General features: G+C 45.2%; 1 protein-coding gene across 1 annotated transcript in view; it reads right to left on the minus strand.

The window, feature by feature from the left end:
- Window positions 1-22,454, minus strand: part of LOC134957014 (platelet glycoprotein IX-like) — a 55,488-nt gene extending 33,034 nt beyond the window's left edge. The window contains exon 1 of the mRNA XM_063938798.1: window positions 22,405-22,454. The gene's annotated coding sequence lies outside the window, so the exon portion shown is untranslated. The remainder of the gene's footprint in view (window positions 1-22,404) is intronic.
- Window positions 22,455-23,903: the final 1,449 nt, after the last annotated feature.

Below are 23,903 nucleotides of genomic sequence, written 5' to 3' on the forward strand. Positions count from 1 at the left end.
GTGGACAGCTATTCATGTTTCCAGTCAAGAAAACAACAGAACTTGTAACACCTGTCGGAGAGTACATACAAGCTCATCATTTAAAGTTCAGTACTAAATAAAGATAATTATCTTAAAACACATTGTAAAAACCTGATAAAATCACTAACTGCACTACCAAATATTGTTGTACAGGTAAGTCCAATATAAGGTTCTATATTTAAATATCACTATAGATCCATGCTGGTGTGAATTCTGTGGACAAATGACTGAGTGAGATCTTAACCAATAAGACTCTCCAATAAATACCAAGACAGATTAGGGTACTATAACTATAACAGAAGAGACTCTAGGTAAAAAAAAAAATGTCTTGACCATGTAACATCAACACGATTTCTACACCTCAGTTAACACTAAACCTAATCGAAGCTACTCTAATAATTACAGCCCAGTAACATTTGCACATAGCATACTTAAACCTTCATCCACAACCCCGCCCTACCTCCCTCCAACCACACTTACTCGTGACCCTGCCGGGCGCATCTTCCATTTCTCTCAAAGCTGGAGTTGTGATCGCTGTTAAGCTGTCTGTGCTCCACCTCAGGTGGCATGGATATGGAAGCCACCTGACGCGGAAACACTGAGAGCTCAACAGGCAGTGGCCGGCTAGCTCCGATCGCGGTTTTCCCGCAGCAGGTTGAGAGAAGGAGACATGGGGGGTCATTCTGATCTGATCGCTGCAGTGCATTTTCGCACAGCAGGCGATCAGATCCAAACTGCGCATGCATATGCACTGCACTGTGCCGGGCGCATCGCATGGCTGCAATGGGCAATGGGGCCCTGCGACGGGATGGTGCAAAGAATACATTCGCACGGGCGTTCGCAAGGAGATTGACAGGAAGAGGCCAATTGTGGGTGGCAACTGACCGCTTTCAGGGAGTGTCCGGAAAAAGGCAGATGGCTCAAGCGTTTTCAGGGAGGGTGTCTGAGGTAAGCTCCGGTCCTGATCAGCCTGTTCTTATCACACTGCAAGAGTAAGTCCTGTGCTGCGCAGAGACTGCACAAAATCAGTTTGTGCAGCTCTGCTACACATGCGATCGCACACCTGCACAGCAAAAAACCACTCCCCGACTAACTGATCGCAGGGCAGCAAAAAACGTAGCCCAGCGATCAGATCTGAATGACCCCCATGGTTGTCTCTGTGTCTCTTCAAAAAAATTTGATCCGTCAGGGGGGTTTCTGGACACTCAGAAACCCCCCTGTGTGTGCTATTGTCTCTCCCCGTGCTTACGAGGGCCTCTGCAGGTACTCCAGGTTAATCCTACACTCAAAGAATAACCGAAGTTTGTGTGTGCGTGTGTGCGCGTGTGTGTGTGTGTGTGTGCGTGCGCATGTGATAGGGAATATAGATTTTTAAGTAGTTGGGTATAAAATGCTGGTGGTCAGAACCCTTAATCCAGCCCTGGTCCCTGTGAGTATTCTAGCCCTAACCCACACTATCTCCCCATAACCCTAACCAGTCCCATCGACAGCCTAACACTAACCATCCCCTTAACCTGCCTAACCCTAACCCTCACCTCCCACAGCCTAACACTAACCCTCCCCCTAGTGCCTAATCCTTACCCTAAAACTAACCCTAATACTCGCCATTGCAATCCTTCAGCATTATGACGCTGGGCATCGGGACCCTGACTACATCCCATACTTGCAGTGAAGGAAGGGGGGGCAGGTACTAATTACCCGGGCTTGCTGGAGGGCCCAGGTCTGCTGCCAAACCTCCTGCCCCCCCACATTGTATAATTATTTTCATCCGGGAAATGGGTCCCTCCACCACCGCCAGTGCTATCTTCCCAGTGACATCTTTCGAGAGGATGGTGCTGTACATTGAGAGCAAGGACTGCTCTCTAGTGCACATGTGTCATCTTCCCAAATATCACTGGGAAGATGGCGTGGGCCAAGGAGGGGGAACCCACTTCCTGGAGCAAACAAGGTAGAAGCGGTTGCCCTTCCCCGTGACCCCCTCCCCCCCCCCCCATGCTTTGAATGGCACCTCTTTTAATGTTGTTTATTTTTAGGGAGCATGGACATACCCCTTTAAGAACAAGCCCCTTGTGCCAGTACCAGGGCCCAGTGTGGCTCTTTACGACCCTGACATCCCATTGTAATCTCCACTGGACTAGAGACTGATGTGAATGGGCAAAATATTCTCTACATATATAAATAGCTGGCAATAAATAAAAAAATAATTACAGCCACACAGTGTGACCATAAATTGCTCCATAGACTAAAACTAGCGATTGCTCAGGAGAGATGGAATGACAATCAATATAATGCCATTGCTGCCTCTCTTGGCGGCGGGTTTGAGAACCAAAATGTCATTGGTTAAATCCCAGGAAACTTCTCCGTCAAGTCCTACAAGTGCCTGAATGGCCACTGAATTGGTAACTTAACCTGACCAGTGGCAGAACTTGTGACTAGTGGGCACAGGTGTAAAAATATGCTTTGGGCTCCCTCCTCCGCCCCACCCCAAGGTCACAATATGCCAAATGGCAGTGGGCAATAGGGAGAGAGAGAGGGTGACAAGCATTGGTTGACATGGAGAGGCAGTGAGTGAAGGAGAGAGGGTGATGGGGAGAGAGAGGGTGAGATGGAGAGATTAATGCTGAGAGGGTGACAAGCAAAGGATGACAGGGAGAAGCAGTGGGTGACAGGGAAAGGGTAGCATGGAGAGACAGCAGGTGAACGGGAGAGGGTTACCGAGAAAAGGAGAAGGTGAAGAGGAGAAGGTGAGAAGCAGAAGTTGACTGGGAGAAGGAGTGGGTGACAGGGAGAGGGTAATGGAGAGTGGGTGAAAGAGAGAGGCAGTGGGTGACGGGGAGAGGCAATGGGTGATGGGCACAGGGGAGGGTGACAAGCAGAGGGTGACAGGTAAAGGGTAACGGAGAGGCAGGGAGTGACATGGGGAGGCAGAGGGTGATGGCAAAAGGCAGTGGGTGACAGGGAGAGGTTGATGGGGAGAGGCAGTAGGTGACGGGGAGAGGGTGAATGGCTAAAGCATAGAGCATGTGAGCAGAGAGGGCATAAATTGAGTTGAAAACATTCACTGGGCTATGAAGGGAAAGTATCAGTGGGGAAAGCAGAAAAAAACAAGGGGGTTTAACATGAGAGCTGAGGAAAGAATGCTAGGAGAGAGAGAGAGGGAAAGGGGGAGAGGGAAAGAAAGAGGGGAAGGGAAAGGAAGACAAATAGGGAGAGCGGGGGAGAGAGGGAAAGAGATTGGGAGTATGCTGTGAGTGAAGAACTAACCTTTTACCAACTCTACAATCCTTGTGCATGCAGAGAAGCCAACATAGCAGCTGCAAAGCCCGGGACCCACGAGTTACCGCCCACAGTGTAAGCTTTGTAATGCGCCCAACATGGCTACATCACCTTGTACACTCGTGGATGAGATGAAAAATACATGGACCTGACGGTTATGTTGAGAACCCTATTACTAGTGTTAGAACGCTCCAACCACCCATTTTGTGTCATCTCTTCTAGGCGGAACCTATTCCACCCAGGGTAATCCTACATGGCGCACCCAAGATGGCTGCCTTGCCTGGTACCTTTTGTGGGTGAAATATACAACCCATGGCAGTTATTAACCAAAATGTCTGCACCAAAGCCTGCATTATGCTTATTGTGCTCTCTACATTTTAATTTGGTGTTAATGATGTATGTGTGTTTCTTTTACTTGCTGTAATAAAAAATCCTTGTTCTATGGGGGGTCATTCCAAGTTGATCGTTCGCTAGCAGTTCTTAACAGCCGTGCAAACGCATTGTCGCCGCCCACTGGGGAGTGTATTTTCGCTTTGCAGAAGTGCGAACGCTTGTGCAGCAGAGCGCCTGCAAAATCTTTTTGTGCAGAACAAGACCAGCCCTGTAGTTACTCTTCGTGTGCGTTGATTCTAACGACGGAGGGACGGCTTTTGACGTCACACACCCGCCCAGCGAACGCCCAGCCACGCCTGCGTTTTATCGAACACTCCCTGAAAACGATCAGTTGCCACCCAGAAACGCCCGCTTCATGTCAATCTCATTGCGATCGGCTGTGCGTTCGGAATCGTCACTACAACCAGTGCAACACCACAAAGGACTTTGTACCCGTACGACGCGCTTGCTCATTTCGGTGCCTACGCATGCGCAGTTTAGCCATTTTTTACACTGATCACTACGCAGTGAACAACGGCAGCTAACGAACAACTCGGAATGACCCCCTATGTACTTTGTTTGATGTCTGTAAAGTGACTTTGAGTCCTATGGGAGAAAAGCGCTATATAAAATTATTATTATAACAAATATGTTTGGCTAGCTATTGTCTAAATCAGTACCATCAACAGGTCATGTTTTAAAGATTACTGTCAGTTGGGATGATTGCTGATTATAATGTTACAGATTACGGATAATCTTACAGATTATTTCAGAAATCTTGAATACATGACCTGTTGAGAGTACTAGGGAACTGGCATTCACAAACCCTGGTCTGAATAATTACAATTTAAATTGATATAAAAGCCTAACTTAGTAATAAACGCTATCCACAATTGAATGTACATACATAAGCATTCAAAGGTCTAAGAAAAGTTTTGAAAATTAAGGCAAACTCCCGTCAAATATCAATTATCTCAGCTACTCAACGAAAACAACATATAATAAATTCTATTCATGCAAAATAGTGATCATTATACCTTTTTATAATTATGGCAGTGGTCAACTCTCAAAGATTCTCTTTGGATCAAATATATAACTCTTGAAAGTCACATATGAATAGCCCAGTTAATGGACTTTTCAATAATAAAAATAGGGCTAAAGGAGAATGTTGTAGATTATATTATCTGCTTCATATCGCTCTAGCTCTTGTCTAATTAAACAGTGCAACTATGGAAAAAGTCTGAAACTTATAAACCCAATATGAAATTAGGTATAAGAGAATGGATCAGCAATATACGTTCCTGTGTGTAGCTTGTATCATCAGCATGTAATAGATCGATCTCTCCTTCTATCCACACAGCATTCTTTCTTTCGTTCAGTTTCCTCTCCAAATACCCATAAAATAGAGGGAAATGGACAAGCAATAGTATAATACCGTTTTAATACTTAAAAAAACATCAAAGTTCCAATCCAAGTATAAAATTAGACACACAAGTGATGAGGAGAATCCCAGAAAATAGAGGTAATGTAATTACCGGATTGTGGGAAAACCAAAAAAAGTTCTCAAACTTGCATAGGTGTAATAGCAATCTCAGGCAGCCACCCGGGTTAACAGCTCCCTGGAACCGGTAATCACTCTCGCCCACAGTCGTCTGGATAGTCCCTCTCACAACACCAACGCGTTTCAGGTCTGTTCCAGACCCTTTTTCAAGGTAAGTGTGTCAGCATCTGTTCCCCCTGTCTATTTATCTGAACACCCCCCAATCAGAGAAGATATACAAATTCCTAATAGATATCACCTGTTATAAAAAATGGCAGCTTCCATACAGTTTATTCCCGTAACCATGGTGATCATCTTTGTCCCCCAATCATATGGTGCCACATATTTAGTCACATGACATTAAATCATGTGGCTTCCATCATTATACTCCTAACATCAGTGTTATGGTGTGGGCACTTCCGCCCTTAATTGCCGTCACTTCCGCCCTCAGAGAAAACAAGGATAAACCTACAGTCTTAACTGTTGCCTGTGAACTAATCTTAGCGGTTTCTTGGGAGGCTTCTCCATACAACAACATTTCCCCCTGTAGCGGCCAGTCGTCTGCAATATCGATTTGAAACTGTCCCGTTGTTGGCACTTCTGCCCTTACTCCCCGGAGGTCCGTGTGTCACATCCGGTCCAATCATTAGACTGTGTCGTTCATTTGCGGCGGAGGACTGGCACTTCCGCCCTTGCCCACACCATAACACTGATGTTAGGAGTATAATGATTGGGGGACAAAGATGACCTGAAACGCGTTGGTGTTGTGAGAGGGACTATCCAGACGACTGTGGGCGAGAGTGATTACCGGTTCCAGGGAGCTGTTAACCCGGGTGGCTGCCTGAGATTGCTATTACACCTATGCAAGTTTGAGAACTTTTTTTGGTTCTCCCACTATCCGGTAATTACATTACCTCTATTTTCTGGGATTCTCCTCATCACTTGTGTGTCTAATTTTATACTTGGATTGGAACTTTGATGTTTTTTTAAGTATTAAAACGGTATTATACTATTCCTTGTCCATTTCCCTCTATTTTATGGGTATTTGGAGAGGAAACTGAACGAAAGAAAGAATGCTGTGTGGATAGAAGGAGAGATCGATCTATTACATGCTGATGATACAAGCTACACACAGGAACGTATATTGCTGATCCATTCTCTTATACCTATAGAGATCACACTTATGTTTATGTGGAGATAGAAGGGCGCCATTCTCCGATTCACTCATTTCTTTATCTTTGTACCTATTTTTGGGGGTGGAGGGAACACCCCTGTTGTGTTTTGGATATAGGCTGCTCCTTATTATTTTGCGCACTTACCTGGGAGCCAGATCTTTTGTATTACAATATGAAATTAATTGTCTGTGAGTTAAATATATCCCATAAAACTAATTTTGTCAACTTCATTAAGAGCAGTTATTGAGACATAATTTAAATGAAATGTCCTTTTCAAATTGGATTATTCTTTTCCATGATACATTCAAAATTAAATTTTGAATCATGTTAAGTCTTAAACAGCCTCTAAGATGCCAGTCTATTAAAGTAAGACTTGTCAGTATGATTTAGCAATATTTTATCGCTCAGCTGCCAAGGTTAGAACTATCCAAAGTGATAAGATTTACTTATCACTCTGGTGCCTCTATCCTGCTGTACGCAGCAAGGGCAAAGGATCAATGCATGCTTTTACAAGGAATGTGCGCCGACCCCTGTGTTTTGGTTTTGCCAAAACCACCATCATGTGTTTTGCGCCTCTATATAATTTTTTTTTTTTATTGATAAAAACTGCTAAATTTACATAATTTGGGCCCTTTTTGCGACTACAGCGGTATTAACCTCAATAACATTATTTTCCAGTCAGTTTTGACCACCTCACAGCTCACAATATTGGCCCTCATTCCGAGTTGTTCGCTCGGTAAATTTTTTCGCATCACAGCGATTTTCCGCTTAGTGCGCATGCGCAATGTCCGCAGTGCGACTGCGCCAAGTAAATTTGCTATGCAGTTAGGAATTTTACTCACGTTTTTTTCTTCGTTCTGGTGATCGTAATGTGATTGACAGGAAGTGGGTGTTTCTGGGCGGAAACTGGCCGTTTTATGGGTGTGTGCGAAAAAACGCTACCGTTTCTGGGAAAAACGCGGGAGTGGCTGGAGAAACGGGGGAGTGTCTGGGCAAACGCTGGGTGTGTTTGTGACGTCAAACCAGGAACGACAAGCACTGAACTGATCGCAGATGCCGAGTAAGTTTGAAGCTACTCAGAAACTGCTAAGAGGTGTGTAATCGCAATTTTGAGAATCTTTCGTTCGCAATTTTAAGAAGCTAAGATTCACTCCTAGTAGGCGGCGGCTTAGCGTGTGTAAAGCTGCTAAAAGCAGCTTGCGAGCGAACAACTCGGAATGAGGGCCATTGTTTTCATCCAGTTCAGGCCAAAAGGTTGCACTGAGCTAGCTGGCTGAGTAAGCTAAGTGACAGCAGTGGGTGAGCACGCACACGTGGCTGTTCATCATCAAATATAGTACATCTGGAAAAACAGAGTGGCACTGCAGTGACAGACAGGATGGCAGTTTAATAAATTATACAACACAATAGAAAGCAAGCAAGAATATTTTCATTAATCAAGAACTAGCTCGGAGACCTGAGGGCAGTGCAGGGAAATGGAGGTAATAAAAGAAGAATATAAATATGATTGATTGATTGTGGTAGGCAACTTTATGATTCACTAGGGCAGAGACTTATGTGAGTGACTAAATATTCTCTGTGAGACCTACCAGCAAAAAAAAAAAAAAAAAAAAACACAATAAAAGACAAATACAAAAATGATTGATCGATCAATTCATTAATTAAAATTAACATTTGTGAGTCTGTTCTGCAGGGGTAAAAAAGGCCACAAAATTCAAGAAGGATTGATTGATTGATTGATTGATTGATTGATTGATTAGTTGATTCAAATGAACACGTGTGAGGCAGATTTCTTATTGCAAATTACTTAGTAATGTTGGAGAAAACCCAATAAAAATGTTTGTCTATATAAAAGAGACTGTCACCAATGCCCCCCAAAAATACAGCCCATAATGGAAAGTGATGCAAGATGGAATTGTGCTTGGGCCCTCCCACCCACTTTTATGTTGGAAATAAGAAAGGATATGTACAGTTTAACAAACCAAGAACTTCAGCGACAGGGATTGCCATTTATGTGGCTGAAGAGCTTGCTTTTTTTTTCGACCCTTTGCAAGCCAATTTTTTGGAAGGTCTACCTCCGATACTAATGAGAGGATGATGATGAGGGTGTTAATTATATTATAATTTTGTCAAATAAATTTCATGACTTTGCAGAAAATTACATAACATGGAGGAATTGCCTGAATGGTTAACGTTCCTACCTCTACTAAGTTTGGCTTCACAAATGGAGCAGATGTCTTCATAAACATTGTTTAGGTGAAAATAATCCAACACAGTGCTCGAAGTGGGCCGGTATACTATGGTATGGTATACCGGCACATTTTTCGAGCACTGTCGGATTCCGATTCCAGTGTCGACGAATGGGATGCCAGGTTGAATCCGAAACTGGCTAAAAGCATTCAGTACATGATTGTGGCTATAAAAGAGGTGTTACATATCACGGAGGACCCTGCCGTTCCTGAGATGAGGGTCTGTATTTAAAGGAAAGAAACCTGAGGTAACTTTTCCTCCCTCTCATGAACTGAATGCCCTTTTTGAGAAGGCTTGGGAAGTTCCTGACAAAAAGTTATTGATTCCTAAGAGAATTGTTATGGCATATCCTTTTCCTTCTGTGCACAGGAAAAAGTGGGAGTCAACCCCCAATGTCGACAAAGCTCTAGCGCGGCTGTCCAAGAAGGTGGCGCTTCCGTCCCTTGACACAGCAGCCCTGAAGGACCCTGCGGATCGCAAGCAGGAAACTACATTAAAAATCTATTTATGTCACTACGGGCACGCTGCTCAGACCTGCAGTAGCATCGGCATGGGTGAGTATTGCTATTGAAAAATGGGCAGATAACTTGTCATCTGAATTAGACACCCTGGAAAGGGATAGCGTTCTTTTGACACTGGGTCATATCATGGACGCGGCAGTCTATCTAAGGGAGGCCGCGAGAGATATTGGCCTCTTGGGATCAAGGGCCAATGCCATGGCAGTCTCGGCTAGGAAAGCTTGCTTTTTTTTCGACCCTTTGCAAGCCAATTTTTTTGAAGGTCTACCTCCGATACTAATGAGAGGATGATGATGAGGGTGTTAATTATATTATAATTTTGTCAAATAAATGTCATGACTTTGCTGAAAATTACATAACATGGAGGAATTGCCTGAATGGTTAACGTTCCTACCTCTACTAAGTTTGGCTTCACAAATGGAGCAGATGTCTTCATAAACATTGTTTAGGTGAAAATAATCCAACACAGTGCTCGAAGTGGGCCGGTATGCTATGGTATGGTTTACCGGCACATTTTTTGAGCACTGTCCCCCGCCTGGCCACCTCACCAAGCTGACAGCGGCGCTACTATTTCAAATTTGCCGCGGCCGCTCCTGATTGGCTGCCGATCCGTGGCAGATTTGAAATAGTACATATAGTGCCTGGCTCCCTGCAAGTGCGGCTGCAATGTTCGGCTCCCCGGCATGCAGCATGCGGCATGATTACGCAAAGGCTCCGGCTCCCACCCCCCAGACAGCTCTGCTGCCCAGATCCGACTTTCTCCAGATGACAACTCAAGATGACGGCTCCCGCTCCACAGTGCAGCTGCCCGGCTCCAACTCCTGTATGGTGATACTCCGGCAACCCTGCAACTGGTGAGCAGAGGGGAACTTATAGAAGAGAGTGTCAGGATGGGGACAGTCTGTGTGTATATATGTGGTTTTATGTGTAAATGTATGTATGTGTGTGTGTGTGTGTGTGTGTGTGTGTGTGTGTGTGTGTGTGTGTGTGTGTGTGTGTATGTGGCTGTGTGTATATGTATATATGTGTGCATTTGTATATATGTGTGTGCGTGTATACTGTATGTGGCTGTGAGTATGTACATATGTGGCTATGTGCGTGGCATAATGTGAATTCCTCATACGTCCTAGAGGATGCTGGGGACTCCAAAAGGACCATTGGGTATAGACGGGATCCGCAGGAGACATGGGCACTTTAAGACTTTAAATGAGTGTGAACTGGCTCCTCCCTCTATGCCCCTCCTCCAGACCTCAGTTAGATTATGTGCCCAGAGAAACTGTACACATAACAGGGGAGCTCTACTGAGTTTCTCTGAAAAAGACTTTATGTCAGGTTTTTTATTTTCAGGGAGACCTGCGGGCAACAGACTCCCTGCTTCGTGGGACTGAGGGGAGAGAAGCAGACCTACTTCTGTGAGTTTAAAGGCTCTGCTTCTTAGGCTACTGGACACTACTTGCTCCAGAGGGTCTGATCACTTGGTATAGCCTAGCTGTGCGTTCCCGGAGCCGCGCCGTCCCCCCCCCCCCCCCCCTCACAGAGCCAGAAGAAAGAAGCCAGGTGAGTAGCAGAAGCAAAGAAGACTTCAGATAAGACGACAGAAGACTTCAGTTCTCAGAGGTACCATGCAGCGGTCGCGCGGCATGCCATTGTTCCCACACACAAGCGGCACTACATGGGTGCAGGGCGCAGGGGGGGCGCCCTGGGAAGCAATAAACCTCTTTTCTGGCTGGCAAAGACCTATACAGTGCATAGGCACTGTATAAAGACCCCCGCCAGTATGTTAAAAAAGCGGGACTTAAGCGCACCATTACGGGGGCGGGGCTTAGCCCTCACAGCTCTAATCCGCGCCATTTTCTCTCCACAGAAAGCTGCAGAGACGCTGGTCCTGGCTCCTCGATACTCTCAAGTAACAGGGTGAAAACGGGGAGGGGGTGGGGTGAGGGGGGGCACAGTTAAATTGGTGTTGATATATTTATATATATTGATATAAAAAGCGCTGGTGGACCTGGGACTTGATATATATTAGTTTCAGTTCGGTATAGGCGCTGGGTGTGGGCTGGCAAACTCTCTCTGTGTTCTCTAACAGGCCTTAATGTGGGTCTGTCCCCTATAGTCCAGTGTGTTCGTGTGTGTCGGTAAGGGTGTGTCGACATGCCTGAGGCTGAATGCTCTTCCCAGGAGGAAGCTGGAGTGGGGACAGTACAGACTGAGGGAGTGACTCTGTCGGCACCGCCGACTGCTGATTGGTTGAATATGTGGAGTGTCTTGAATGCAAATGTGGCTTTATTAAATAAGAGATTGGATAAATCTGAGGCCCAGAACCAAACGTGGAGACAATCCATCCAGATGCTTTGTCACAAACTCAGACCCCCTCGGGGTCACTGAAACGGTCGTTTACCCAAATAGCAGATACTGATACCAACAAGGATTCCGGTTCCAGTGTCGACGAATGGGATGCCAGGTTGAATCCGAAACTGGCTAAAAGCATTCAGTACATGATTGTGGCTATAAAAGAGGTGTTACATATCACGGAGGACCCTGCCGTTCCTGAGATGAGGGTCTGTATGTTTAAAGGGAAGAAACCTGAGGTAACTTTTCCTCCCTCTCATGAACTGAATGCCCTTTTTGAGGAGGCTTGGGAAGTTCCTGACAAAAAGTTATTGATTCCTAAGAGAAGTGTTATGGCATATCCTTTTCCTTCTGTCGACAGGAAAAAGTGGGAGTCAACCCCCACTGTCGACAAAGCTCTAGCGCGGCTGTCCAAGAAGGTGGCGCTTCCGTCCCTTGACACGGCAGCCCTGAAGGACCCTGCGGATCGCAAGCAGGAAACTACATTAAAAATCTATTTATGTCACTACGGGCACGCTGCTCAGACCTGCAGTAGCATCGGCATGGGTGAGTAGTGCTATTGAAAAATGGGCAGATAACTTGTCATCTGAATTAGACACCCTGGAAAGGGATAGCGTTCTTTTGACACTGGGTCATATCAGGGACGCGGCAGTCTATCTAAGGGAGGCCGCGAGAGATATTGGCCTCTTGGGATCAAGGGCCAATGCCATGGCAGTCTCGGCTAGGAGAGCATTATGGGCTCATCAATGGAATGGCGATGCTGAATCGAAAAAAGCTATGGTGTCTCTGCCGTATAAAGGTGGCGTTTTGTTTGGTGAGGGCCTCGCGGACCTGGTATCTACAGCTACCGCGGGTAAGTCATCGTGGAGTCCGCACTGCTGGGGGCACGTCTTCAACTCTTCAGTCAGGTTCGGCCCTCGATCCTTGGGTGCTAGAAATAGTGACCCAAGGGTACAAATTGAAGTTTCAAGAAGTGCCCCCTCAGCGATTTTTCAAATCAACCTTGCCAGCTTCTCTTCCGGAAAGGGAGGTAGTATGCGCTGCAATACAAAAGTTGTGTCAACAGCAGGTCATTGTCACGGTACCTCCATCACAACGGGGAGAAGGCTTCTATTCAAGCCTGTTTGTGGTTCCGAAGCTGGATGGCACGGTCAGACCAATTCTCAATTTAAAATCCCTCAATGTGTATCTGAAAAGATTCAAATTCAAAATGGAATCTCTCCGAGCAGTGATTTCCATTCTGGAAGGGGGGGACTTTATGGTGTCAGTCGATATAAAGGATGCTTACTTACATGTCCCCATTTTTCCTCCACATCAGGCTTATCTGAGGTTTGCGGTTCAGGATTGTCATTACCAGTTTCAGACGTTGTTGTTTGGGCTTTCCACAGCTCCGAGGATTTTCACCAAGGTAATGGCGGAAATGTTGGTGCTCCTGCGAAAGCAGGGTGTCACAATTATCCCGTACTTGGACGATCTCCTGATAAAGGCGAGATCAAAGGAGCAGTTGCTAAGAAGCATCATGCTCTCCCTGACGATCCTGCAACAACATGGTTGGCTCCTGAATTTGCCAAAGTCACAGTTGGTTCCGACAACGCGCCTGTCATTCTTGGGCATGATCTTGGACACGGAACGGAAGAGAGTTTTTCTCCCGGTAGAAAAAGCTCTGGAGCTCCAGAGCATGGTAAACCAGCAAGAGTGTCGATTCATCAATGTACTCGGGTGCTGGGAAAGGTGGTGGCGGCCTACAAGGCCATTCCGTTTGGCAGGTTCCATGCCAGGGTGTTTCAGTGGGACCTGTTGGACAAGTGGTCCTGGTCTCACCTCCACATGCACCGGAAGATAAGCCTATCTTCCAGGACCAGAGTTTCCCTGCTGTGGTGGCTCCAAAGTTCTCATCTCCTGGAGTGGCGCAGGTTCGGGATCCAGGATTGGATCCTGGTGACCACGGATGCAAGTCTCCGAGGTTGGGGAGTGGTCACACAGGGGGAAAATTTCCAAGGAAAATGGTCAAGCCAGGAAACTTGTCTACACATAAACATTCTGGAATTAAGTGCATTCTACAACGGCCTTCTACAAGCGGAGCATCTCGTTCGAGGCCTGCCCGTCCTGATTCAATCGGACAACATAACAGCAGTGGCGTACATAAACCGCCAAGTCAGAACAAGGAGCAGAGCAGCGATGGCGGAGGCCACAAGGGTTCTCCGCTGGGCGGAAAAACATACAAGCGCTCTGTCAGCGGTCTTCATTCAGGACATGGACAACTGGGAGGCAGACTTCCTCAGCAGACACGATCTCCATCCAGGAGAATGGGGTCTTCATCAAGAGGTCTTTGCAGAAGTGACGAGTCAGTGGGGAATTCCTCAAATAGACATGATGGCATCTCATCTTAACAAGAAACTTCAGAGATACTGTTCCAGGTCGAGGGACCCTCAAGCCAGTGCGGTGGACGCCCTGGGTGTTTCAGTCGGTTTATGTGTTCCCTCCACTTCCTCTTATCCCAAAGGTGATAAGCCTCATAAGAAGAACAAGGGTTTAGGCGATACTCATCGTTCCAGATTGGCCACGGAGGGCCTGGTATCCGGATCTTCAGGAACTACTCATAGCAGATCCCTGGCCTCTTCCTCTAAGGGAGGATCTGTTACAGCAAGGGCCGTGCGTGTTTCCAGACTTACCACGGTTGCGTTTGACGGCATGGCGGTTGAATGCCAAATCTTAGCCGGAAGGGTATTCCCGGTGAAGTCATCCCTACACTACTCAAGGCATGAAAGGAGGTAACGGCAAAGCATTATCACCGTATTTGGAGAAAATACGTGTCTTGGTGTGAAGCCAGGAAGGCTCCTACGGAAGATTTTCAGCTTGGTCATTTTCTCCATTTTTTGCAGGCAGGTGTGGATGCGTGCCTAAAGTTAGGCTCCATTAAAGTCCAGATTTTGGCCTTATCGATCTTTTTTCAAAAAGAATTGGCCTCCCTTCCTGAAGTTCAGACTTTCGTGAAGGGCGTGCTGCACATCCAACCTCCATTTGTGCCCTCGGTGGCACCATGGGACCTTAACATGGTGCTGCAGTTCCTTACGTCACATTGGTTTGAACCTTTACAGACGGTTGAGTTAAAATTCCTCACTTGGAAGGTGGTCATGCTTTTGACCTTGGCGTCCACAAGGCGGGTGTCGTAATTAGCGGCCTTGTCTCACAAGAGTCCCTATTTATCTTCCATGTGGATAGAGCGGAATTGCGAACTCGTCAACAATTTCTGCCAAAGGTGGTTTCTTCGTTTCACATGAACCAACCTATTGTGGTGCCTGTGGTTACCGAAGCCTTGGCTGACTTGAAGTCTCTCGATGTAGTCAGAGCTTTGAAGATTTATGTCGCCAGAACGGCTTGTATTAGGAAATCGGAGGCTCTGTTTGTCATCTATGCGTCCAACAAACTTGGGGCTTCTGCTTCCAAGCAGACTATTGCACGCTGGATTTGTAACACGATACACCATGCGCATTCTATGGCAGGGTTGCCGTTACCGAAGTCGGTGAAGGCCCATTCTACCAGAAAGGTGGGCTCATCTTGGGCGGCTGCCAGAGGGGTCTCGGCATTACAGCTTTGCCAAGCAGCTACTTGGTCGGGTTCAAGCACTTTTGCTAAATTCTACAAGTTTGATACCCTGGCTGATGAGGACCTCATGTTTGCTCAATCGGTGCTGCAGAGTCATCCGCACTCTTCCGCCCGTTCTGGAGCTTTGGTATAATCCCCATGGTCCTTTTGGAGTCCCCAGCATCCTCTAGGACATATGAGAAAATAGGATTTTAATACCTACCGGTAAATCCTTTTCTCTTAGTCCGTAGAGGATGCTGGGCGCCCGTCCCTGTGCGGACTCTGTCTGCAGTACTTGCTTTAGTTATTGCTTATGTTACACAAAGGTTGTGTTTCGTTGTGGTCAGCCTATTGCTGATTTTAGTTCATTCCGTTGACTGGTATTTACTTAAAAGCCATGTTATACGGTGTGTGTGGTGTGAGCTGGTATGTGTCTCACCCTTAGTTAACAAAAATCCTTTTCCTCAAAATGTCCGTCTCCCTGGGCACAGTTCCTATAACTGAGGTCTGGAGGAGGGGCATAGAGGGAGGAGCCAATTCACACTCATTTAAAGTCTTAAAGTGCCCATGTCTCCTGCGGATCCCGTCTATGCCCCATGGTCCTTTTGGAGTCCCCAGCATCCTCTACGGACTAAGAGAAAAGGATTTACCGGTAGGTATTAAAATACTATTTTCAGCTCATACGGTGTGCTCTAATGTGAATTTCGGCTCATACGGTGTGTTTTAATGTGAATATCAGCTCATACGGTGTGCTCTAATGTGAATTTCGGCTCATACGGTGTGCTTCAGTTTGAATTTTGGCTCATACGGTGTGCTTAATGTGAATTTTGGCTCATACGGTGTGCTCTAATGTGAATTTCGGCTTATACCATGTGCTCTAATGTGAATTTTGGCTCACACGGTGTGCTCTAATGTGAATTTCGGCTCCTACCATGTTCTATAATGTGAATTTTGGCTCCTGCAGTTTGCTATAATGTGAATTTCAGCTCATACCGTGTGCTCTAATGTGAATTTCAGCTCATACTGTGTGCTCTAATGTGAATTTTGGCTCATACCGTGTGCTGTAATGTGAATTTCAGCTCATTCTGTGTGCTATAATGTGAATTTCAGCTCATTCTGTGCGCTATAATGTGAATTTCAGCTCATACCATGTGCTCTAATGTGAATTTCGGCTCATACCATGGGCTCTAATGTGAATTTCGGCTCATACCGTGTGCTATAATGTGAATTTCGGCTCATACCGTGTAGTATGGGGTCCTACTATTGTTGTGCAAAATGTGTATAAGGGGTGGTAAACTACACTGAAGGCCACGCCCCCTTTTTGGAGGCATAATTACAACCTTCACTTTTCCATACCTCCACTTCAAAATTTCCACTTTGACCACTGATCCCACACCCAAGAGGTGTTTTTTTTGTTTTTCTGTCCATGCAGCACAATGGCTTTTTCTTTTTTCACAGGCAAGAACTGCTGCCACTGGTTGCTGGCTTACACAAACAACATCATCAACATCCTCATCCTCCTCATTAGTGTCAGATAGTAGTAGTACACAATATCCCCGTCATATTGTTCCACTTACACATACTTACTGTAATTTCTATTATGTCCTCACCACATCTTTACTTTTTACTTCTCCCCACTTGTGCAGATGGTGCAGAAATTGTGGGAGCGTGTGAGAAATGTCATTCTCACACATAGCTATGAGGACAGTGGGTCTAATTCAGACCTGATCGCAGCAGCAAATTTGTTAGCAGATGGGCAAAGCCATGTGCACTGCACGGGGGCAGATATAACATGTGCAGAGAGAGTTAGATTTGGGTGGGGTGTCAGTGGCAAACGCAGGATTTTCATGGGGGGGGTTTCCAGAACTGGGTGGAGCCAAACACGGGGGCGGGGACTGAGGTGACCCAGTACATGCTGGGTCCGTAAAACTAGTGTGTCTGTGTTCATATCTATATATGTACACATATACTGTATATACACCTATATATATATATATATAAATATATATATATATAATATACACATAGCATATTAAACATGCATATATATATCCATTTCAAGCTTCTCACACTCGCTTACAAAGCCCTCACCAACTCCTCTCCCATCTACATCTCTGACCTTATCTCCCTTTACACTCCCACCCGTCCTCTTCGCTCTGCTAATGCACGCCGATTCTCCTGCCTACTGATTACTTCCTCCCACTCCTACCTCCAAGATTTTTCACGTGCTGCTCCAATTCTCTGGAATTCCCTACCTCTCCCCCTCAGACTCTCCAACTCTCTACAAAACTTCAAACAGGCTCTCAAGACCCACTTCTTCACCAAACCCAGCCAAATCTCATCCTAACCCTCTGTTCTACGCTCTCTATGTACCCCATCTGTCTCACCCCTGTCTGTCTACCCCTCCCCTTTAGAATGTAAGCTCTCACGAGCAGGGCCCTCTTCCCTCATGTGCTTATCCTTTGTCTTACTTTAATAATCTTCAACTGCATCAACTCCAGCAGTATTCTGCCACCTGATACTTATTCCAGTGTCATCTGCTGATGTAACTATGTTTATTTACCCTGTACTTGTCCTATACTGTCATCAACTGTAAGTTGCTGTTTTCCTGTTTGATTATTTATGTACTCTGTAATTGAGCGCTGCGGTACCCTTGTGGCGCCATATAAATAAAGGATAATATGTATATTATATATATATGTATATATACATACAGTACAAGTATATATATATATATCATGTGTATGTGTTTATATGTATGTATATACATGTGTATATATGTATGCACAAATTGCACATGGATATATATGTACTATAATTAAAATAAAGTAAACTTTTATGAAGCACTTACAAGTGCCACCAGGAAGAGAGCAGGCTGCAGAGGACGCTAGACAGCCATTAACAATACTCATGCAGCATTTAAAAAAAAAAAAAAAAAAAATTGTTTTTTTTTTTGGTGGAGGGGGGCTTCTGGGTACTCGGAAACCCCCCTTGGGTGCGCCACTGGGTGTGTTAAAACTGAAATCAAAATTGCAGTGTAAAAATAAAGGAGACAGTATTTACCCTGCACAGAAACAATGGGCTTAGGGGCCAATTCAGTAAGGATTGTAAAAATTACAAATTTGCAAAAATTGCGAGCAATCGCAAAATTGCAAAAGCACGCCCAAATGGAAAGACTGCAACACTGATTTAATGTTACAAAAAGAAGGTGAGCTTGTGAAATGTGCAAATATTGCGAAGACCTAAAAAAATATGCATTATTTGCGTATAAATTTACAATTTTACGCATTTTTAGCTTACATGTTTCTAATGTTGCAATTTTTGCAAACAACTGTGTTTTAACCTCAAATATTGCACTACCTACTTTCCGGGTCCAAAAAAAAATGGTGTTGCTGTTCTTAAACATATGTTTGTGTGTGTAGCAATATAAATAAAGCAAAAAAAATAAATAAATAACCAAATGTACTCTATGTGGGTATGTTTTGTTCACAAAAACTTGTTGGTTGCTTAAAAAGCATTAAAAAACTGTTAGGAAGCTAAAAGACATTAAGCAGATCATACAAAACAAAATGCTTGGAAATGTTAATTAACGTTTGCTCTTAAAAAATAGTGTGGTTGTCAAACCTTGATTGTTAGTAAGTGTAAAAACAATTAGGTTACTAACATATATTTTATAAATGAACATGTGTTACAGAGTTTAAAGCTCCCTTACATGTTTAGAAGTTTCAATACAGCTGAATGAAGTGATTTGTGGTCTGAGGTGTGAGCTTCTTCAGCTGGGTGTAATGAAGCAATGATTGCAGTATACACTGAACATTCTACAACTGAGGTCAGCTTGTGCAGTTTTTAAGGTAGACCTGTAGTCACTCAGAAACTGCACACCATAAATGTGCGATCAGTTGTAAAAATTTTGTATGCACCGCCCACCGAACATCAGCTTATGCCCACAACACGCCCCTGATCATAGTTTTGCAAGTCCAGCCCTTTAGTACGCCCCCTACACGCCTACTTTTTGTAGTGGGTACGCAGTTTTTGCTTTGTCTCAGAAGTTGCATTTTTTTTCTCAGTTTTTGTGGTATATGGGGGGTAATTCCAAGTTGATCGCAGCAGGATTTTTGTTAGCAATTGGGCAAAACCATGTGCACTGCAGGGGAGGCAGATATAACATGTGCAGAGAGAGTTAGGGTGTATACCATACTTGCCTACCTGACCCTCTCCATGAGGGAGAAAATGCTCTGTTCCTGGACTTTCCTGGTAATGTATGATTGCCATCACCTGTGGTGAGCTAGTTAATTGATAAGAAAGGTGTTTCACCACAGGTGATGGCAATCATACATTACCAGGAAAGTGCAGGAACAGATCATTTTATCCCTCATGGAGAGGGTCAGGTAGGCAAGTATGGTGTATACACACGGTGAGATTCGGACTTAACCAATTCTCACTGTGCGACAGGGGCCGCATCGGCACTGAGCCAGTATTGCAAGCACATAATGAGTGTGCTTGCGATCCTGGTTCTGTGCGATTTTGGCTAAGTGTCAATCTTGACTATCTCTTCTATAGAGATGCCTGCACAGTCTATTTTTTCTGCCGATTGCGACCGCGCGGGGCCACGCATCGGCATCGAATCGGGATCGCAAGGTGACTGTCACCTTGCGATCTGCACTAACTTTTCTTCTGATTCTGACTATATAGTCAGAATCGGAAGAAAAGATCTCACCGTGTGTACACACCCTTAGATTTGGGTGTGGTGAGTTCAATCTGCAATCTAAATTGCAGTGTAAAAATAAAGCAGCCAGTATTTACCCTGCACAGAAATAAAATAACCCACCCAAATCTAACTCTTTTTGTACATGTTATATCTGCCTCCCCTGCAGTGGACATGGTTTTGCCCAATTGCTATCAAAAATCCTGCTGCGATCAACTTGGAATTACCCCCATGGTGCAGATTTTGTGATTTTCTGCATTTTCTGCAATTTTTGCTGCTTTACGATCCTTGCTGAATTAGGCCCTTAGTTCAGAGTTGATCGCAGCAGCAAATTTGTTAGCAGTTGGGCAAAACCACATGCACTGTAGGGGGGGGCAGATATAACATGTGCAGAGAGAGTTAGATTTGGGTGGGGTGTGTTCAATAGCTACTATTTACCCTGCACAGAAACAATATAACCCACCCAAATCTAACTCTCCCTGCAAATGTTACATCTGCCACACCTGCAGTGCACATAGTTTTACCCAACTGCTTACAAATTTGCTGCTGCGATAGACTCTGAATTTTCCCCTCATGTAACCCACCCAAATCTAACTCTCTCTGGACATGTTATATCTCCCCCCCCCCCCCCCCCCCCTGCAGTGCACATGGTTTTGCCCATCTGCTAACAAATTTGCTGCTACGATCAGGTATGAATTAGGCCCAGTGTGAGAAATGTCAAACTCACATATAGCTGACGTGGATACCCCTAGACTCTCCTAAGGGATTTATGAACATACAGTGTGAGCCTTAGGGCGGTATTCAATTCTTTTCACCCCCTTCCACACCCGTTCTGTTTCTGCTGATGGGCGTGGTAAAATCATTTCAGCTCGCTACTGCTGGAGTAGCGAGGGCATCCAACCCTTTGCGCAGCTAAACCGGATTACTATGGGTGCGATAATGGGGATCACTTTAGAAAGAAGATTGGGCGTGATATATCACTTGAATATCGCCCTTAGTGTACTTTTTGGGGGGGGCACTGGGCCCGGTACATTTATTTATTCCTCCACCAACCCCCCCTCCCCATTTTAACACACACACACACACACACACACACATATATATTATAAATAAATATATATGCGAGTGTGTGGGAGCTGGGAGTGATTACTTTTCAGTTTTCACTACAAGAGCGGTATGTTGGGAGCCTTATCATCCAGCCAAATACACTCGCCACACCAGAGAGTCTTTTGTCTCTTGGGAGCGGAGTTACATAACATAGAAACATAGGAAACAGATAGACTGTGACGGCAGATAAGAACCCAGTGGTCCATCTAGTCTGCCCTAAATACATGTACACACATACACTTACACACTAGGGTTAATGTATTAATGGTGGAAGCCAATTAACCTAGCAGTATATTTTTGGGAATGTGGGAGGAAACCCACACAAGCATCCGTACACTATCCTACCGCATCCGTACTGCCCAGAGCATAAGTTACCATGCACAAACTTTTGGTGTTGGTGTGCCTGTTAATTGATTTTTAATTCATTTGTACATTTATAATATTTCCTTAGTATGCCCGGAGGAGGGAGGGGGGGCATCGGCGGGGGTGTGGGGGAGCGGGAGCCATGCTGCATTCGACAGCATGGCATCGCTAATGACAACCCCAAATCTTCCTGTGCATGTTCAAAAGATCAGGGGCTGTCGTTAGCGACCCGCAGGTGCGCTCATCGCCATCGGTCATTGACACGGACCGATGTGCACGATGTGTCGTTCCATTTGATCGGAAACACCCACATCGTGGCTGTAATCGACCCGTGTGTATGCACCTTAACTTTAAATGCAGCCTAACCTTAACCCTAACCACAGCCTAATCTTTACCCTAACTGCAGCCTAGCACAAACCTTAACCCTAAAATCATAAACAATCGGACGTTGATATTGTGTCTGTCAACATTCGACATATTGGTCATTCAGTTTCTCATAAGGCTGTTAACTAACCCTAACCACAGCCTAACCTTAACTTTAACCACAGCCTAACCTTAACTTTAACCACAGCCTAACCTTAACCGCAGCCTATCGCTAACCCTAACCCTAAAATCAGCAAAAATCAGGTGTTAATGTTGTGTCTGTTAACATCCACAATGTTGACATTATGCATACCCTCCAACATTTTACACAGGAAAACCGGTACAATTTAGGAGAGGGGCGTGGCCATGGCTAAAGGGGGCATGGTCACGCCCCCTTTCCTATACTTTCAATGTTAATTTGGAAAGTCAAAAATTGGTACAAAGTCCTTTTTGGCAGGTACAGACCATAAAAAAATGCATTATTATGTCATGTCGACACGGTGTCCCTGACGACATTCTGAATGTCAACATGTTCGTTGTCGATATTCTGAATGTCAATGTTCATAGCATAGCATGTCGGCATTCTGAAAGTCGACATTCTTAAAGTATACCACATAGAATATAGAAGTATTACAAACATACAAAGATGAAGACATGCATTTGGCTGTGATATTTTACAACAGATTTATACAAAAGTCAGTTATATATATATTCTATGTTTCCATTGAATAAAAGTCGCACGATGACGTGGCAGAGGCTATTACCCATCCTTCCTCTTACCTTGCCTGTTTCAAGAGCTCAGCACAGATGCAAGTCTCTCTCGGTTGTTCCACACTGACCAAATGCTCAGAAATTATCTAGTACTTAAAAGAGCCAGGAAGGAAATGCATTAACACACCAGCTCATCTGAATGTCCTGCTCGCCTTTGTCACCGGCTGATAACGCACTGTCATGTCTTAAACTGACAGCAGATGGCCTTTACATTCAGTGTATTTTGCTGTATATATAAATATTTTTAGCAGCAACATTCTGTGCAGAACATCACAATTATATCAGTCCCCCACACTCGCTCTTCTACATAGTAGTCATTTCTTTTGTCCCCATCTTCAGTTAAAATAATGAAAAACTTTTTTAAAATTTAACCACATTGCATGTACAAGTAAGTACCGTGGTAAACATGTAAACCTATTGTAATCACTGTAAACAATAAATGTTTGTCCTAAACTGAAAAACAGAGCCAAAATGAGTATGTGTGCTACCTGTGCCATGCTGAGGGAGGTAGCACCAGCACGTCACCGGTGGCACCTATCTCCTACTTGTGGGGTGCCTGCAAATGTGTTCTTACAAAACACTGTACCCTGAGCCTAGTTTCCTGCTCCAGGCCTCCTTTCTTGCGAAATCATACATCACATGTGCTGGGGCTAGTGCCAGCCTGGGGCGCAAGGAACTGCTGAAAAGTACATTTTATCATTCTACCCCTGCTAATATTATTGTCCCCATCTCACTAATCATTGTAATATATTCTTATTAAAAGAGACAAACATTAGTTATTGTATGAAATAGGTACTGCACTCCCTGCACCAATTGTAGCTACACCCTTGTATATAACACATGTAACTGTGACAGGGAAGGTGGCCCCTCTCAGCACTGGGCCCCATAGCAGCTGCTCTCCTCGCACCTATGGTAGCTACACCCTTGTATTTAACACGTGTAACTGTGACAGGGAAGGTGGCCCCTCACAGCACTGGGCCCCATAGCAGCTGCACTCCCTGCACGTATGGTAGCTACACCCTGTATATAACATATGTAACTGTGACAGGGAAGGTGGCCCCTCTCAGCTCTGGACCCCATAGCAGCTGCACTCCTCGCACCTATAGTAGCTACACCCTTGTATATAACATAATGTAACTGTGACAGGGAAGGTGGCTTCTCTCAGCTCTGGGTCCCATAGCAGCTGCACTCCCTGAACCTATGGTAGCTACACCCTTGTATATAACATATGTAACTGTGACAGGGAAGGTGGCCCCTCTCAGCACTGGGCACCATAGCAGCTGCACTCCCTGCACGTATGGTAGCTACACCCTGTATATAACATATGTAACTGTGACAGGGAAGGTGGCCTCTCTCAGCTCTGGGCCCCATAGCAGCTGCACTCCCTGCACCTATGGTATCTATGCCTTTGGCAAGCCCGCATGGGGCTCTCTTGCACTCGTACCCCAACCGGCAATCTGGCGGCCAGGATCCCGGCATCAGGATGCTGACCGCTGGGATCCCAACCG

This window comes from Pseudophryne corroboree, chromosome 9 (assembly GCF_028390025.1).
Source record: "Pseudophryne corroboree isolate aPseCor3 chromosome 9, aPseCor3.hap2, whole genome shotgun sequence".
Taxonomy (NCBI): Eukaryota; Metazoa; Chordata; class Amphibia; order Anura; family Myobatrachidae; genus Pseudophryne; species Pseudophryne corroboree.